Below are 13774 nucleotides of genomic sequence, written 5' to 3' on the forward strand. Positions count from 1 at the left end.
CTCTCGCTTTAAAACCTGTTGGGATGCTTCCCTAGTTAACTCTCCAGGTAGAATCGAGGGAGGGTGGGTGGCTATCTCAAAAAGTCAAAGGATGGTGCGATGAACATCACGTTAAAATGGTTCCATGTGGCTACTGACTCTGCAGAGCAAGCCACAAATGTGAAGAGGCGGAAAATCTTTGGCTTCAGATCTTTGTCAATGTGCAGAGGCAGGGGGGTGGAGCCAAGAAGTATAGCCCCACCCCCTCCATGTGTTGGCTCCAGGAGAGGTGGAGCCAGTTAGGGGCGGGGATGGGTCAGGAAACTCCCCCTGTATACAAGAGGGCTCACAAGCACACCAGAGGGGCCCATAAGTGAATCAAAGTCATTACACCATCCAAAAATGCAAAGAATGTAGGAACATAGGAGCCTGCACTGGGTGAGACCATTGGTCCATTAGGCCCAGTACTGCCTACCCTGACTGGCAGCAGCTCTCCAGGGTTTCAGGCAGAGTCTTTCTCAGACCTACCATTGGAAAAAGCATTCATTTTCTTTTGCAAGGAGGAGAGAAATATTACCAAACTATAAGCAGCTTTTTAGAAGCCTGCAATGGACAGCCCTCACCTTTTCAGGAAAAGCTGCTCTCCAAATTGGGATGATATCAGATCCAGCTTATTAAAAACCTCCTGTGTCTTAAAAATAAAAGCATATGTTGCGACAGGAAGGAGAGAAAAGAGTATTAAAAGAGGAAAATAAGAATTCAGGGATGATCCCCCCCCCCGAGTTTTCCTTGCTCTGCTGTGTATTATTCACTCATTCCATTCAGGCCCTTTCTTTAAAGAAAGTGCAATCATAGGAAGCGCAGATTTAAAAAAGGCTTAAGCAAAAATCATGTCCAAGAATAAAGCTTTAAAAAAAAGGAGTTATAATTACACTGAAATAATTAGAATATCCACAAAAAAAACTCTCTCTGAATACAACTCAGCATGGGGTGGTGGAGGATTAAGTATTCAGAAAGTTTTTAATCTTATGCCGCGATATCAAAGCATCTTTACCACGAATCGCTAAATGTCTCTTGCAGGATTCACGCAACAGGAGGCATGGATTTGAATGCAGACACCTTTTTGAAAAGCACTCGAGTGCAAGAGGGGCAAGGGTGGGGTTCAGGTTATACAAAGTGCCATGTCCATGAAAAGGGGGGGGCTGCATAGGAATGGCGCAACCAGCATCTCCCACCATCAGTCAAAACCCACCCAGCTTCCATAAAAGTCAATGCAGGCAAGCTTCTAGTCCTCATGGTGATAGCAGACTTCCACCCCCCAAAAATACTTAAAGAACTGGAAAAAAAGAAGCAATTTGTTTTAAAGGACCACTGAATCCTGCTTTTCAATTTGCCCAGGTTTGTAAATTCAAAAATTAAGAACTTCCAAAGGCTGACACACCTCATAAGGGAAGGAAACATTTCAGAATAAGGTTATTATAGAAAGTGCCAAACTATATGGGACAGGGGATATACATGATTGGACCTCCCAAAGACTATTTTAAATAAAGCTTAGCAGCTGCAGAGAAATAAGAAGTATGGGCTCTGGGGCAGCCGTCCTGGAGGAAGGCTGTTGGACCGCTCCCTCTCTGCTCATTGAATATAATTTTGTGCCTGTTCTCTCCCCTCCCCCCAATGCAATTAGTGATTTGGAAGAGGGGTTATTTTCATAGAGACAACAACACAGGAGGAAAGGATTTAAAAAACCCCATCATCCTAATCTCCTCCCCCACAGCTGCTTTTAAGCTGAAAAACAAACCAAAAGAACTTCATGGATCTTCCAGGTCACAGATCATCAGGCTCCAAGTGCACATTTACATCAGTTAGAGACTGGCATCTGCCGTAATCACGTAAAAAGGAAATGCAAATTAGTTACCTGGATCTAAGCCAGGCATGGGGAACCTTTGGCCCTCCAGATGTTGCTGAAGTACAACTCCCATCAACCCCACCAAGCATGGCCAAATGGCCAGGGATGATGAGAGTTGCAGTTCAGCAACATCTAGAGAGCTAAAGGTTCCCCATGCTTGATTGCGAATGAAGGACCACTTACCCCTGGATGAGCCTCACCAACCATTAAGGTCTGCCCCAGAGGCCCGGCTTGCATACCTGATAGGTATTTAACGAGTGCAAGAGACGGGGCCTTTTCTGTGGAGGCCCCAGACTGCGGAACTTCCTCCCTGTATGCAGCCTCCACACGGCCAACACTTAATTGGGCCTTAAAAACCCATTTGTTCAGACCGCTCTTCCTTAAGTTATTCTCTCAGTGAGTTATTTTTAGAAGTGAAAGCTCTATTATTTGCACTGTAATTTACATTGGTCATGGTGACTTGTTTGAATTGGACTACAATTTAGAATGCCGCCACAGTTAATATTAGACTGCATTGTTTTTATGAGGTTGTACGTCGCCCTGGGTAGACTTCGTTCAAAAAGGCGGCACATAAATTATCTTAACTTAATAAACAAGTGGCCAATCCACATAGCTGAACCAATATTGTCGTGATGGTTAGATTACTGGACTCAAATCAGAAATCCCAAATTCAAATCTCTGGACAGCCCCACAAAACTGGGGCTGATCTGGCCCTTTCATTCGCTGTGCAATAATTCAAAACCATACAAGATGGGAAAGACAGTACGAAGGTGCACAATTCAGTTTGGGGTCTTTGTATTTAATTGGTTTTATATAATTCGACCTGCCTTGAGGGCCTTGGCTGCATATTGTTAGAAGTGGGGCAGGAGCAACTCCTGTTTGGGCTCCATATTCCAAAAGGAAGATAGAGTTTGGGTCCTCCAGCTGGCTAGGCTTGCCTACCTTTCCCTGTGCTCTTCTCTACCTAACTTCCTTCCGTTGTAAACTGATACACTCAGGGAAGCTGACCTGCCCCTTCTTCGTCTTCTTCGACTGTCCGAGGAGAGAGGAGACATCTCTGTCTTTGCTCTCTCTCCTGAGCCATGAGGGCAATACCCAAGTGTAGGCATTGCGCCTCCAGCTTAGTTAGTTAGTTAGAAAGTTATGCCTTTCTTATCTGCTCTGTATTTCTATAAATAAAGCAGCTTTTTCTTATTCTGCTAAGCCTGATGTAACAGTGATTAAAATGCAGGGTAAAAGCCTGCTTCTTAGGTAGATACACACACTGGCACACACAGCTCAGACCGCTGAGTATCTCTGCATATGCATAACGCATGTTTTGATATAAATTCAGCTGGACCCCATCATTACGGAATACCTGTTTTCATCTGTTCTTAACAATACTGATTTATCATTTTCATGTTGCATTTTTGTACACTGCTTAGAGATCTTTAAGCATCAAGCAGTTTAGAAATGCTTTTTCAATAAAACCAACCAACGAATATTCAGTCATGTAGACCAATGACCTTCAACCTTGGGCCCCCAGATGTTACTGAACTACAACTCCCATCTTCCCTGACTAAGCTGGCTAGGGCTGATGGGAGTTGAAGTCCGACATCTGGGACCCAAGCTGGAAGAACCCTGCTGGACACAGGCCTTGAAACAGCAACGAAGGCAGGACTGGACTCTGGGGCAGACACACAATTTTGTCAAAACGGGGTTCCCCCCCACACACACCATGGCACATTCAGGGTTGTTGCCGGCCCGTCAGGCAAGCCAAACTGGTTTTGCTACTTCAGCAAAGTAGGAACAAGCTTATAGATGGCATTTAAGTTTCTGTGAAGGTATTTGGGAGTTGACTTTTTAGGGCTGTTCAGTCTCACGAGCGCAGGGGCTGATGTCAAACTCATTCGCCATCCCATTTGCAGGCTTTAAACACCAGGAGTTAGCGACTCTCGAGAATGTGCCACAACGTGACAACAGTCCAGCCCCGCCATCAACAAAACAAACAGAAACTGCCACCGCTCTCTATTACATTTGGACAGGGTGGGGCAGGAGCAAAGGCAAAAGACCATGACAACAGAAGGCTTTATAGGAATAATATAAAGGAGGTTATAACTGCTTGAGAAGCAGTATGGCAAAACAAAAATGAAAGGTTAGCGCTCACGGGAAACAATGAGTATATAATATATATTTGGAATCATAGCATTTTATGGATTATTGTAGGATATATCACTCTTTGCACTGTGCTCTACAAAAGGATGTGCGTACATGCATGTACACACAAACATTTATTTATTGGTGGAACATTATTTACAGGAGGATCGGTTCCCTCCGCTGAAACGAACAAAGATCTCTGGGCATACACAGGAGTTCCTTCTGAGCATCAAGAGCTGCGATCCAGACCGCCATATGCAGGAGGACTCTTCCCCGCCCCCCTTGCTTGCATGAGAGATCTTTTCCTGTGCACACCTGGTCATTGTGTGTGCATGAGTGTTGTGTGTTTGTCACGACCCCTGAATCTAGCAGCGATCTGGACACAGAGGCTGAAGGGGCACCATATGAGGAGCAGAGTCAGGGGTCAGCGCTGACCATTGCATCTGAGGCTGTTGGACGGGAGCCCCCAGAGGAACCTCCCAGGGCCTATAGGAGCAAAGCCTGGGCCCTCACGGGCACCTTCTCCTGAGCCTGGAGAACCAGATGCCTCCCACCGCACATTGCGGTTCTCGCAGCACAAGGAGTGCACCAGAAAGGAGGCTACAGGAGGATTGCCCATCTTCAGGCCAGAGGGTTGGTCCTCTGGACTTCTCTACTAGGGGGTAGAGGCTGGAGGAGGGGGTCTGGAGACCGAGGTTTAAAAAGACCCAGTCTGCTCTCGGAGTAAGTTGCTCACTAGGAGTTGTCAGTGGTCCAGATATCTTCGACCAGCTTACTCTTGCCTAGCCCAGCCTTGCCTCCAGCCTAGCCATTTTTTTTCTGTGGGAACCAGCATTGGACCAGAATATTACGGGGTTCGGTGGGTGGGTGTTGGCCCAGATCACATTGGATCACAACCAACAGCTTGCACAGAGAGATCTTGAGCAATTAAAACCATAAATACCCCCACAACAGTCCACTGACTATTTTGTGCACGTGCCTCCAGTACTGATCAGCGACTACACATTAGTGAGGCAAGTGATGTGAACTAAGATGAAGGGGCTGCCTTTCCTTCCTGCCCGAAAAAGAGGGACCCGCAGCTCAAAAGCGTGCACACACTCTTCCAGAGGAGAAACCTGGTTCAAGAAAAGGGATCTCTTTACCCTTCAGGACATGTGCGTCAGCCTACAGTAACTTTTAAAAATCTCAAATTTATTATCAGGCAAAGTGCCAGCACCCAGCACATTTGGGCAAGTGTCAGTGACCATGGTTCCCAGAAGGGTCCTCTGGGGCTGATGCCAGTGGCTGGCATCCCCCTTAAAAAAAAGAGAAAGAGTATCATCACAGCAGATGTGCAGCAAAGTGCTTCCTGAGGCATAGCTACACCCACTGTCTTTATTCTTCACAGGAAAGTGGAGTATAAATCTGACAAATGATATTTCCGTATGTATTCAGAGGGCACACACTCACTCACTAGCAGGAACGGTGATGCACTCTGAATATGCTCAGAAACACACTTTAAGGGTAAACTTTGTGACAGATCATACTACCAACCCAAATGGGGTTGGTTTGAGTTTGGTCTGAACACCGCCAGCTGCTCTGTGGAATAATGCAACTATCCATAGATGAACACACTCTCTTACCTAAGAAAGTGAGAAAAGCCCTTCAGGATCAGGCCAAAAGCCCATCTAGTCCAGCATCCCGTTCTCACAAGGGCCAACCAGATGCTTACAGGGCCCCCAAAAGCAGGACTTGAGTGCAACATGCTCTCCCTACTTAAGATTCCTAGCAAGCGCCATTCAGAAGCATACTGCCTTCAACAGTAGAGACAGAATACAGCCACCGTGGCTAGTAGCCAGTGACAGCATTATCCCAACCTATTCGAACGCCAGAGATCTTCTATAGTTATAGGCAGAACTGTTTCCTGACCACACAGGAAATGCACTTTTAGTTAACTTTGGACGCCAACTTGAAGGAAGAAAGCACTTCTGTATGGAGTCAAAGAATCATTGACTGAGGGACATTTGAGAACTTCTGGACTCAAAGATCATGGCATGGAGAACTCAGCCGTGTCTAACTTTTCTAATCAGAAAACATAGCTGGGCTGTACTGTCTCAGAAAAGTATCTGCTGAAAAATTCTCCAGGTTCCCCCCCCCTTCCCGCTCCACTAAACTGTTGGAGAACACCAGATGTAAATATTAAGGGAATTCAGTTTTTGTTCCACATGTTTATTTATTTATTTATTTGTTTGTTTCATTTATAGACCACCCATAGCGAGTGGCTCTCTGGGCGGTGTACAAAAAGGTTAAAATACAAAATATCAACAATAAAATCAGACAACAAACAATAAACACAAGCAGCAACAAAATAAAAAATAAAAAATAAAAATATAAAATTATAACATAAACGCTTAAAATGCCTGGAAGCATAGCCAGGTCTTAACCTGGCGCCGAAAAGATAGAAGCGTAGGCGCCAGGCGTACTTCTTCGGGGAGGCTGTTCCACAGTTCGGGGGCCACTACAGAAAAGGCCCTAGATCTAGTAACTGTCCTCCGGGCTTCTCGATGGGTTGGTACCCGGAGGAGGGCCTTAGATGCTGAGCGAAGTGACCGGGTAGGTTCATAGCGGGAGAGGCGTTCCACAAGATATTGCGGTCCCACGCAGTGTAAGGCTTTATAGGTCAAAACCAGCGCCTTGAATCTGGCTCGGAAACAAATAGGTAGCCAGTGCAAACGGGCCAGAACAGGTGTTATATGTGCTGACCGGCTGGTCCTCGTCAGCAGTCTGGCTGCTGCGTTTTGCACTAGCTGAAGCTTCCGAACTGTCTGCAAGGGCAGCCCTACGTAGAGCGCATTACAGTAATCCAGCCTAGAAGTTACCAGAGCATGAACAACTGAGGCGAGGTCATCCCTGTCCAGATAGGGGCGTAGCTGGGCTACCAACCGAAGGTGGTAGAACGCATTCCTTGCCACCGAGGCCACTTGCGCCTCAAGAGACAAGGAAGGATCGAAAAGAACTCCCAGACTACGAACCTGTTCCTTCAAGGGGAGTGTAACCCCATCTAGAACAGGGTGAACATCCACCATGTGGGCAGGGAAGGCACTCACCAACAGTGTCTCAGTCTTGTCTGGATTGAGTCTCAGTTTATTAGCTCTCATCCAGTCCATTATCGCGGTCAGGCAATGATTCAGCACATCCACAGAGTCACCTGTAGAAGATGAAAAGGAGAAATGTTCCAGTTTGCCAGAGTCTGGAGCAGTTCCATCCCAGGTTTTGCACCCGGAGAGCTCCAGAGATGAGACCCAAGCAGCAAACATGGATTTCTGGTGGGCTACCTAATGCACGCTGAGAGTTTGTTTTCAATAAAGTGGTTCGGTCACCACCTTTCTTACGCCCCTCGCCGCCTGGAGAATATTTCGCCAAAATTCCCAGCTCCAACATCTCTGCCTCTGCAAAGAAGACAGAGAATTTGGGGAGGCCGCTTTTGCCCACCCTTTGAGAAACGCAAAGGGGGGGCAGGCGAAATAACCACATGGTGTATGCATGTGGGAAATGGAGCAAGGCCCCTTACACTTCCCCAAGCAAATCCCTCCATTCCAAGGCATCTAACAGCCTGCTCCAAACAGGTGGTGCCCCTTTAAATACTTCAAGAGGCACGCTTGCGTCCTGTAGACACCATTCAAAGGATTATGTTAGTACCATGGCGCACCAGCTGTAGCTCACCCCACGGGGCTCTCTGGTAGCCGCTCTCAAAAGGGAAGTTATTTTCAAAAGCACACACTTAGAAATGTTTCAAGCAAAGAACATTTGCGCTCCCAAGAGTCTCTCTCCTACTCACAAGGAAGCAAATGTTTGGTCTGGCATGCAGAGCCCGTGGGAACAACTGTGGGGTGCGAGGAGGAAAGGCAACATTTAGCGCAGGGGTGCCCAAACTGTGGTCCGTGGACCGCCACCAATCCATGAGCTTCATTCAGACAATCTGCAGCTTGTCTGCACTAAAAGACTGATGGTTCATTGCATTTTTGTTGCTTCTTTATTTCTTATGTTGTGTTTTATGCTATTAATTTCTGTGGAACACAAGCTGTAGAAATACAAGAAGCAATAAAAATTACAATTAAAAACCATGCAGCATCTAGCCCAGTGCATTCCTATTGCGGCAACACGCAGAGAAATCATGAAGTGGTCAGCCAAGATCATCAGCAATTTTCAAGTGGACCACAGGGGGAAACACTTATTTAGCACATCCTCACACACACATAATGCAATATTGATGTGCACAAGAGTTCACTGGGATCCAAAAAGAGGGAGAGAGAGAAGAATTCTTTAGAATTAGTAGCAGCAAATTTCCAACTTACTGTTTCAAATAAGAAAGAGCTACTTAGAAATGCTGTGGCATTTTCAGGCAGAAATGCTGACTGGAGTGGATGACCCATGGGACGTAGTGCATGGTGTGTGTGTGTGTGTGTTGGCTCCACACAGAGCCTCCTTGGAAGAGTTTGCGGGGTGGGATTTGAAAAAGGAACCATCATCATTTCAAGCACAGAGGCCAGAATGAATATTTTTTCAAGGAAGAGGCACACCAGGACTGCGTCGAGTGGAGGAATCTTAACAGATAAACAAACAGTTCAAAATGATGGACGACAGGAGGCGTTTCTGCTATTCAGAATTCTGCATCAGGCACAGGTGGCTCATAGGAAAAACAAATGAACAAGATGGTAATGCCAATATTTTCTGCTGCTGAAGCTTTGCTAGGTCTGGTTTTTTATTTTTATATATAATATAATATAATATAATATAATATAATATAATATAATATAATATAATATAATATAATATAATATAATATAATAATACATTTTATATCCCGCCCTTCCTCCCAGTAGGAGCCCAGGGCGGCAAGCAAACACTAAAAATACTATAAAACATCATAAAAACAGACATTAAAATATATATGTTTATGGCTTATTGTAACCATTTTATTGCAGAGATGGGGATCTCTCGGTTCTCCAGTGTTGGGACTCCAGCTGTCATCAGTCCCATGACCAACAATCAGGGATGATGGGAGTTGTAGTGCAACATCCGGAGGAGCACAGGTTCTCTATCCCTGACTTGTAGGAACATTGAAACTAAGAAGTACTGCTTGCGTTTCCTCTTTTCTCTCCTCCATGCCAAGTACTTTCATGCTGTCTCTTTTATATTTGAAGCCTGAGGGCAGAGAATGTCTTATATTACTGATCTTTGTAAAAGCTGCTCCAGGAGCCCTTCCACCTGAAGAACAGGGCAAAAATATTTCAGGTCTGAACTGCGATCCTGAGAATAGGTGTGGGGCTTAGGTCCCCGAAATTATGTCCAGAAGGCTATCCCCAGCCTCCTGTATAGGCTAACCTACCTCACAGGGTTGCTGTCAAGATAAAATCGGGAAGGGGTGATCAAGGTGTGTATGCCGCCTTCCATGTCTCCTTGAAAGAAAGGTGGGGTGTAAATGTAATAAAGCTGATTGTAAAATAGAACAGCAACATCTAGAGGGCCACAAGTTCTCCATGTCTGCTTTACTGTACTGTATCCTGGTTAAGGTGTTGGACTACGACCTAGGAGACCAGGGTTCGAATCCCCACACAGCCATGAAGCTCACTGGGTGACCTTGAGCCAGTTACTGCCTCTCAGCCTCATCAAAATCCTATTCACAGGGTCGCCCTAAGTCGAAATCGACTTGAAGGCAGTACATTGACATTTTATCCTTTTTGTTCTTATGCTATGCTTTCAGCTCTTACATTTTTTGTAAGTTGCTTAGAGACTCTTTAGTAACGAGCAGCTAATAATAAGACAATAACGCTGGGAAAAACAGAAGGGAGTAGAAAAAGAGGAAGGCCAAGCAAGAGATGGGTTGATTCCATAAAGGAAGCCACAGACCTGAACTTACAAGGTATGAACAGGGTGGTTCACGACAGATGCTCTTGGAGGTCGCTGATTCATAGGGTCGCCATAAGTCGTAATCGACTTGAAGGCACACAACAGCAACAACAAGTGAAAAAATAGCTAAGTCATCATCATGAGAGCCAGTTAGAGTCGTGGTTAGACTGCTGGGCTACTAAGGACCTGGGAAAGCAGGGTTCAAATCGCTGCTCAGCCATGAAGCTCACTGGGTGACCTTGGGCAAGTCACAGTCTCTCAGCCTAACCTACCTCACAGGGTTGTTGTGAGGATAACATAGGGAGGGGGAGAACCAAGTTTGTAAGCCACTCTGAGCTCCTTGGGGGAAAGGTGGGATACAAAATGTAATAAATAAACAAAAATAAATCATCATCATCACCACCACACCACCAACAACAATAACCTGGTAAACCCCTATGTTCTTAGGTATGTTGACTGGGAAAGACTGAAGGCTTCCCCCAAAGAATCCTGGGAACTCTAGTCTGTTGAGGGTGCTAAGAATTGTTAGGAGAGACCCCTATTTCCCTCACAGAGCTACAATTCCCAGAGTTCCCTGGGAACAGGGATGGACTGTTAACCCATTCTGGGAACTGGTTTCTATGCTTGATAGATGCAGGTTTGCAACAGGCAAATTGATTGTATTATTGATGTTTTCCCATAAAAAGTTTTAGTTTGGGGTGACTGTTCATGTCAGTGTTATGTACTTTCAGGATTTAGTCTTAGGACATACTCCTGAAAAAAGAAGCATCAAGAACCTGAGGCAACAGGGGGTTGAAGAAAATTGCCTCACATTTTCTATCTGAGGAAGTACGGAATGGGATGAAATCTCGGAGGTCTCCTTAACAACTGGAATATTTGGAACATTTAATTATATCTATTTGGCAGCGCACTAACAACTGGAACAATTAGAATACTTTATGGTGGAGCACTTTATGGATGTTTATTTGGTAGCTCATCCGCCCATCTTACACTATTGCAATTTTTGTACAAATTGATCTTAACAGCCCTTAATTCTGGTCTAACTGGTTCCTTTATTACTTTCCCTTTTTTTTTGTTCCCACACTGGGGCTCTCCCTCTCTGTTTGGTCAACACAGAGGTGCCAGGCGATAAGAGTGACACCCTTCTGCCCTCGTTGAGAATTATGGGCAGTGGCCACTTTCAATCTGTCCTGGAAGTTCAAGGCAGTGCATCACTCTAGCCATTTTCTATCACTCCGGTGTAGATCTGCTGGAAGATCCTGCAAATTGGCCTTAACTTTGCATTTACTTCAAGTCACCGACAGCAGCTGTCAAAACTGAAATGAAGAAGTCCTTTGGGGGCATATCTTTCTAACCTTTTCAAGATGGCTGTCATAATTTTCCTCCCCTCACCTAGAGTCACTCACTAATTAAGTCCCATATTAAGAGAGCCAGATAAAAAGGAAATGGCCTGAAAATGAGAACTCGACTCCACCATCTCATGAGCTTGTCTGGAAGCTCCTTTGGATCCTGGCTGACCCTTCACAAGAGTTTATGGTTCCAAGGAATATTGCACAGAGAGAGAGAGAGAGAGAGAGAGAGAGACAAGAAAGTGTGGGGGGCAGGGAATAAATGAGCAACTCAGAAAGTTTTCCATTCTGTGTAAGTAATCACAATCAAGAGAGAGACGGTCCCATCTTGCATTTCCTTCCCTCAGCCAAAAGGGTCAGGAAGAGGTTATGGGAAAATATGAAACATGTGTCTCTTGGATAGAAAGATGCAACACATGCTCTCGCGCAGGAAATGTACAGGAAAGAACCCAAGAGGGCGAGTATGCGCTCGCCAAAACATTCCCATAGAAACCAACACTAAATAACATCACATATGCACTTCGCATATGCATTTCACATGTGCGCTCATCACCTGAATTGCTGGCATCGACTCCATCACTCTTCCCCTCAAACCCCCAAAGTGTCTTTTGTTTCAAAAAAATGTTCTCAGTGGCTGTAAATGCTTTGTTTGCAACACAGAAAGAACAATCGTCTTTCATATTTTGTTCTTCCCATTAGGGTGTGCCACTTGCATTGAAAGAAATCTTCAGCTGATTAATCGTGTAGGGGTATGAAGCGGTTAAATCTGCATGTCGATAAAAAAAACTATTCTAAACTTAAGAAGAGCCCTGCTGGATCAGGCCAATGGCCCATCTAGGCCAGCATCCCGTTCTCACAGTGGCCAACCAGGGGAGACACTCTCTCTCTACAGATCAGGGATCCAACTCCCATATGCCCCAGCCAGCATGGCACAATGAGAGCTGTAGTCCAGGAACATTTGGAGGGGCCAGGTTCCCTTATCCCTGGTGCGGGGGCTACTTGTAGTTCTTGGACTCCTAGGGCGAAGGCCATTATCTATACGTTTCTGCAAAACCACAACACCTTCCTTTCAGATTAAGCCCTCTGGAACAGCTACCGCGCACCACTCCCTAACTGCTGAGGATAAGGTCCTGCCTGCACCCACAGGGGCCCACGTTCAAAAAAGCAAGACATGTTCCCTCTTCCTTTTTAACGACTCTGATCGAAGAAGTACTAAAAAAGGGAACTGGAACTAGGGACAAGAAAATCTGTCAATTTCGGTTTCTCATCGCACCAATCTTAAATTCAGGTTGAGTCAGTTTCCAGATTTCTTATTTAAAAGTCCTCATAAAAATTCACCAGCCTTTTAAGCACGCATTTCTCCTAAGATACACATTTTTGTAGGCGGTTTTACACAATGCACACATTTTTGTGAGCTCTTTAATGTATTTTTGTATGTCATTTTCACTAACAGATGCATTTTCAAGCACATCTCCCCCCAATATATGCATTTTGAGGTGCATCTTTTTTGTTAGAGAACTGAACCACAAAATATGGAGAAGAGTGAATTTTAAATAATAGGTGGCTTTAGCTTTGCGTATTCTTTCAGGAAGTGCAAATTAAAATCCAAACCAAAGTAAACGCCTTCCCCTATCCCTAGTTTGAATGCACAGAAAGATTAACTAATCCGAGTGACCCTTGGGTACACGCAACATGCTTCCATTTCCAGAGTGCATAAGAATCTAGAAGCAATTATAAACGTTTTTTCCCCTTACCTCAGATACCAACAGGGGGAGTTTGCCCTGGGGCAACATGCAACATTACCTGTGGGAAAAAGAGAGAAAACAGTCAAGGGTCAATTGGTTTTGCTCATGGGTAAATAACATGAATATGCAAACCCTTCCTCTCCATCATTACCACATTCTCCTAAAACAGGGCTGGGCAACTTGTAGCCAAAGGGCCACTTGCAATCCTCACTCTAAAATCATGCAGGTGGCAAGGAACAAAATGTAGGAAAGTAATAGCCAAAAAAAGGGATGCCACAGAGAGAGAGAGAGAAAGAGCCACAGAGCCACGGAGAGTGATCACACACCACAGAGAGAGACAGCCAGAGCTTGCACGCCCCAGAGAGAGAGAAAGAGAGACAGACAGACAGCATGTGCCACAGAGAGAGAGAGCGCCAGAAAGAGAGAGTGTGCACCAGAGACACATGCACAGAGGGCGAGAAAGACAGCCAGAGCATGCGCCCCAGAGAGAGAGAGAGAGAGAGAGAGAGAGAGAATGCCACAGAAAGAGAAGAAGAGACAGACAGAGAGAGAGCATGTGCCACAGAGAGAGAGAGAGAAAGAGAGGGGGAGAAAACAGGAAGCCCTCTCCCCACTCTTGGCTCTGGCCCTGCACATTACTGGCTTCTCCCCACTGCCAGCACACACACACCCCGCCACCAACAGATTATCCCTGGGGGAATGCAGCCATCAACAGAGAAAAAAAAGATTTTGCATCCCTATCCTAAGGAGTTAAGAACACAGAGAATGGG

General features: G+C 45.4%; 1 protein-coding gene across 19 annotated transcripts in view; it reads right to left on the reverse strand.

The window, feature by feature from the left end:
* Window positions 1-13774, reverse strand: part of HIC2 (HIC ZBTB transcriptional repressor 2) — a 154601-nt gene that overhangs the window by 63925 nt on the left and 76902 nt on the right. For 17 of the 19 annotated variants that reach the window (XR_009759618.1, XR_009759620.1, XR_009759619.1 and 14 more), the window contains one exon: window positions 13014-13062. The exons of the other annotated variants lie outside the window; for them this stretch is intronic. The gene's annotated coding sequence lies outside the window, so the exon portion shown is untranslated. The remainder of the gene's footprint in view (window positions 1-13013; window positions 13063-13774) is intronic. 19 annotated transcript variants of the gene reach the window in all.

Source organism: Rhineura floridana, chromosome 19 (genome assembly GCF_030035675.1).
Source record: "Rhineura floridana isolate rRhiFlo1 chromosome 19, rRhiFlo1.hap2, whole genome shotgun sequence".
Taxonomy (NCBI): domain Eukaryota; kingdom Metazoa; phylum Chordata; class Lepidosauria; order Squamata; family Rhineuridae; genus Rhineura; species Rhineura floridana.